Source organism: Gossypium arboreum, chromosome 13, assembly GCF_025698485.1.
Source record: "Gossypium arboreum isolate Shixiya-1 chromosome 13, ASM2569848v2, whole genome shotgun sequence".
NCBI classification, from domain to species: Eukaryota; Viridiplantae; Streptophyta; class Magnoliopsida; order Malvales; family Malvaceae; genus Gossypium; species Gossypium arboreum.
In genome coordinates, this window is record NC_069082.1 from 39,180,661 (window position 1) to 39,186,828 (window position 6,168).

A 6,168-nucleotide genomic window follows, 5' to 3' on the forward strand; every position below is an offset into this window, starting at 1 on the left:
ATTTTTTTATGTAATACGGCCGTTGGTGGGTTTTAAGTTTTAATTTGGATTGTGATTTCTTATACTAAACTGCTAGTCTAGGGAAACTCGAGATTTCAAAATGGCATGATTTTTCTAAGGAATACGAGCTTCCAACAACAAAGTTTTCAAAATGCTTCCGCGAGTTTAAATGAGGTAATATACCAAAGGCAAAAAAATTGGTAAACTTTTTGATAGGAACCGTGGTTTAATAAATTTAGATTCAGTAATGAATTTTCACCGGAAAAATCAAATTTGAAAAATCGTTTAATGTGACGCACCAAATTCGGCCATAACGTCTAGGCCGGGTTTGGGGTGTTACATTTAGTGGTATCAAAGCCAGATTACAAAACTCGACTGTGGTATGGGTAGCAGAAAATTATTGTTATTTTTTTATTTTTTTCTCCTTTTTTTCTTTTTTCGAAATTGGGGTTTGAAAATAGTTTTTAAAAAAAAAATTGAAATTTATCAACGAAACTTGACTTTTTCTAAAAAGATGTTACTGGAAGTGCGGCACACCGAGTCTCTGGCACCAAATTTGTAAGTTCTCTAACTCTGTTTACTGTTATAGACTGAAATGCTATATTGAGAAACCACTATAGATAGTAGCACTATACTTGAACTCTCTAGTTAGAGTAAACTATAGCGCTTGAATTTAGATTTAGTATTTATTTGGTGTGTATTTTGGAAATGTAGAAATTGGTTGCATGTGAAATCTATCCTCTCCGATGGGCAAATGTTTTGGGTGTATGTTAGTATTATTAGTATCAGAGTGCGCAGCGGAAGTGTGGTGGTGTAGTCTGAGAGTGGAAAATTTCGAGGACGAAATTTCTTTAACACCCCGAATTTGGGCCTAGAAGTATTGGGCCTTGAGTGGGGGTCCGTAAGGAGGTTGTATATAGGTATTTAATTGTGCAATGAAATGAAACAATTAAATGTTTGCTTTAGTGGTTAATGGCTTTGAGAAGTGTTGGAGAAATCTTGGGTTCAAACTTGGGCTTTAGCAAAAATTTTGGTATTAAGTGAAAAAAACCTGGATGCTTGGATGAGGGCCTTTTAAATTATTGTGTTAAATAAATGACACAAGGAGCAATGTGGTCTAGTGGAAGTGGCGTAATTAAGGTTGTATGGGAGCCTGGGTTCAAGCCTTGGCTCTTGCAATTTATTTTGGTTTTTTTTTAGGGGAACCTGGACTTTGGCCATTAGACCTTATAATTAATTGGGGATAAAATATGACACAAAACGAGTGTGCGTTGAAGTGGCAAGGTGCCGTGATAGAGTTGGCAAGGAGGTCCAAGATTCGAAACTCATGGCAATCAAAGAGCATTTTTTTTGCTACCAGGGGGTGGCAAGAGTTGGTGTTGAATTTAAACTCTGATGTTGGAAGGATCCCACATCGGGAAGCTAACATAGGAGTGGATGCGAAGCTGGCTTTAAATAGAGAGAACCTTGAGGAGAGTAAAGGTACCTTTATTGGCTGATCCCTTTGGCTGTATGACATGCTCGTTTGGGTTTGGCGTCGGCTAAGATTGCTCAGAGCGTGGATTAACTCCAGTCTCCTATCAGGTGTGTATTTCTCACTACTCTAGTTGTAGGATTGCTACTTCGGGCCGCGATGGGCCTAAAGGAGCCATGTGGGCCCAATGGGCCTACGAGCCCAATTGGATAAGTTGTTTGATTGTGTAGTAAATATTGGACTAGGCTAGGTGAATCTCATATTTGTGGCTAGATTTGGGCTAAAAGGGCCACACGATCGTGTTGGCCAGTTTGGGCCGAGAATGGGCTTTAGGGCCATTCGTATTGTTATCCCTATTTAGAATACTTTAGTTTACCAATTACAAAAATGCCCTCGACTTGTAAAATTACCAAAGTACCTTCAATTTATAGAATCACTGTTTTACCCTTGATTTACAGAATTACTATTTTACCCTCGATTTACAAAATTACCATTTTACCCTCGATTGTGAAATTACTAAAATACCCCTATAGGGTAGAATTACCAAAATACCCCTGATTAGTGAAATTACCAAAATACCCCTAATTAGTGAAATTACCAAAATACCCCTGATTTGTGAAATTATTGAAATACCCTCGACTTGTAAAATTACCAAAATACCCTTGGTTCACAAAATTACCAAAATACCCCTAGTTTGTAAAATTACCAAAATACCCCTGATTTGTGAAATTACCAAAATACCCTCAGTTTGCAAAATTACTGAAATACCCTCGATTTGTAAAAATTACCAAAGTATCCTGGATTTGCAGAATTACCGTTCTACCCTTGATTTACAAAATTATTGAAATACCCTTGTAGGGTAGAATTACCAAAATACCCCTGTAGGGTAGAATTACTGAAATACCCCTGTAGGGTAGAATTACCGAAATACCCTTGTAGGGCAGAAATACCGAAATACCCCTATAGGGTAAAATTACCGAGATACCCTTGTGGGGTAAAATTACCATTTTGTCCCTAGGGTGTTAAATGATTGTTTTGCCCTTGTGGGCAAGTGACTGACTTGGACTGTGTGGTTGACGGATTTGATTGTGAATATATGTTGGTGATATGAATGACTTGATTGTGATTGTTTGATTCAAATATGGGCATGACATTCTGCATACATAACATGTTGCATGGGTTGGGTTTTATAAAAATGGAGGAAGTGCTAAAAGGGCTTTGCCCTAGTTTACCGAAAAGGGCTTTGCCCTAGTTATTAAAAGTGGCTAGGCCTCCAGTTATATGATAAAGCAGTTATGCTGCCAGTGGAGAGTTTGGTTGGGTGGGTTGAGTTATTCCCCAAATGGAGAGCTTGGTTGGTACGGGTGGAGAGTAGCGGATGGTGGGTTGAGTAGTCTCCCCAAATGGGCTTGCATACATTCATTGGTATTTCATGTGATAGTGAAATGGGCCTATGGGCCGTATCGTTACTGATAAAGGCTTCGCCTAGTTATATGATTTATGAAAAGGCTTGACCTAAGTAAGATTAAACGAAAGGTTTGACCCGATATGTCGAGGCCGAATAGGGCTTTGGCCCAGATTGTCTTGATATCGTGTTATTCTTTGTTTGTTTGTTATTGCGATTACACACTGAGTTTTCAGTAAACTCACTCTATGTAACACCCGTGCGAGACCGTCGCGGGGGGTCGGACACGAGGGTTAACAGACTTCGCTCACTTAATTTCACCGTTCATAAAAAAAAATTCCAGACATTTGGCTAAGCGTGTCCTTGTCACCTTAAAAATCATATCTTGAGTTCTACAACTTGAAAATCAGTTTCGTGATTTTCCCCTGAAACTAGACTCATATATACATCTACAAATTATTTTCTAGAATTTTTTGTCTGGCCAATTAGTACAGTTTATTAGTTAAAGTCTCCCCTGTTCCAGGGTGCGAGTACACTGACCTTCATGCATTACGACCTGGATATCTCCCTGTACAGGGCTTCCATACTGATGCCGTTTGTTTCTATAGAAACTAGACTCAAAAAGGAATCTATACATATATGGCATGACTTCTAAGTGTCTCGGGTTAATTTATAATGAATTTCCAAAGTTGGAACAGGGAATCCAGAAACCGTTCTGGCCCTGTTTCACGAAAACCTAAATATCTCTTAACATACAACTCATATGACCGTTTCATTTCTTCCATATGAAAATAGATTCATCAAGGTTCATTTACATAATTTATTCACTATTTAATTCCATTCCTACTAGTTTTAGTGATTTTTTACATCCACATCGCTGCTGCTGTTAGTAAGATGCCTTTAAGGTAGACTTTACCTATTTCATAGTTTCCATGATTCAATTAGCCCTTTTTGCATACATAGCACAAAGTATAATCATGATTAACCATTCCAATGGCTAATCGTTTCCAAACATTTCCATACCTCTTAGTGATCAACATACAAACGATTATAGTACTATGCTAAAAACGTATATAAGCCATTTTCGCATGCCTATCCAAAGTTTTACATACCAAACTTCAAACAAACATAATAGCCTATACATGCGAAATGTTCTCTTAGACCAACTAAGAAGAAGATACCAAAAAGTTGCAAGCTGGTGTGATGACTTGATGACGGTCCGAATCACGCAAAAAGTCGAGTCCAAGAAACCTAAAATGGGTGACAAGCAAACACCGAATGAGTATATAACTCGATGAAGTCATAAGCATTACACTACCATCCATTAATAAAATTTTCACAAGAGGAAACAACGAAATGAGGCTAAGTACTCCATCCATACCGAACTATGCCATAATTTCTTAGACCTTACGATTCAATCTCATTCCAAGTCCTACATTGACATTTCATACGCTATTCAATAGGATAATTGAGGCATTTCCATACATCATTTTATTTTCGTTACAATCATACAACTAAACGAACTTTCACCTATTCCACGATGAACCTTATGTACGTGACTTCAATTATAATCATCACATAGGTTCAAAACTTACCATGCTCAACTCCATATATAAACATAGCACCTATTAGCCATGAACTCAAGGTACTTACCCTTTCCATTGTTAAAATCGATTCGGTAAGGTCGCACCCTTAATATAAATAATTGATAGAAAATATATATATATATATATTTATATAGTGGTTTCACACATAGTGCTTAATAATCAACCACGCACACTTAGTGCCATGTACTTAAAACTCGCACACTTAGTGCCATGCATTTCAAGCCCGCACACTTAGTGCCATTCTCTCAACCGTGAACACTTATTGTCCGCACACTTAGTGCCGAAAACCAGCCACTATATCGCTTCACTTCCTTTTTACATTCGACAATTTCATCTCTACATACATATACATTTGTATACATTTCATCTCATTAAACACAATTGCATAGGTATTACGATCATTTAAATCAATACCAACTATATGCTTAATGACTTACCTTGTGTTGGGTAAAATAATTCCAAATCGGCTACTCGATGACCTTGATTTCCTCTTGTTGGACGCCTCTCCTTTAGGATCTTGAGCTTAAATAAATAAATTAACTCATTCAACCGCTTTGCTAAATATATTGGCATTCACATTTTAATGATTTTATGACATACGAACGGCATGGTAAAATTTTTATCTTGCTACCTTATGCTCTTAGCTATTGACTAATAACCATATGCTATCGCCCTACTATCAATAATCCAATCACACATGCATATATATATATATGGCCGAATGTACAAAGCTTAGACTCATCATCACCTATGCTCTTAATTTGATGGCGAATATGCATACATATATATATATATAATATCAACTATACTATCATCTTTAATTCACCTAAACACAAAATTTCATCTCATGAACACTTGACTGAATTTTTCCTAATCTAGCATGGCTTCACATATATTTGTAACATCCTATAAATCCACATATATCACATTTCTACATAAATTTTCTTTTACTTTTCCTTTACTTCCATTCACAACATCAAAAGCACCATACACATGTATCATTACAAAGCTTCACACTTAGCATGCAAATGACATCAACACAAATCCACCTTAGCGAAACTTAACTCATCTTCATGCCTCATCACCACAACATCAAACATCAAACATCAACCAAGAAGACAACACCCATGGCGAATATCATCCCCATCTCATAGCAAAGATTTAAACCATGGGCTAGGTAGAACTCAAACTAACAACTAAAACATGCATGAATCTCATGGACAACATCAAACATACCTTAGTCTAGCAACCTCCCATGGCTGATTTTCTCAAGCTCTTCCCCCCCTTCTTCTTAGAACATTCGGCCAAGCCAACAAAATGTGAAAGGATGGACACTTTTTTTTCTTTTCTTTGTTTTCATCATATTCCTTTTCATTATTTATTCTTTCTAACATAACCACTAACTAAACATGTTTGCAACATGTTTCCATTCATAACATGGCATGACTATGCTTAAATTTTGGGTAAATTGACATGCAAACCCAAACATTTTCACAACATGCATTTATAGGCCACCTTACATTTGCCTAGCACATTTCTAAATTTTCTCACATAAGTCCTATTTGATAAAATTCACTTACAATTAACAAAATCCAAACATGAAATTTTCACACATGCATATGTACATATAATGAGCATCAACTATGACGGTTAATTATTTTTATGACTCGGTTTAGTGGTCC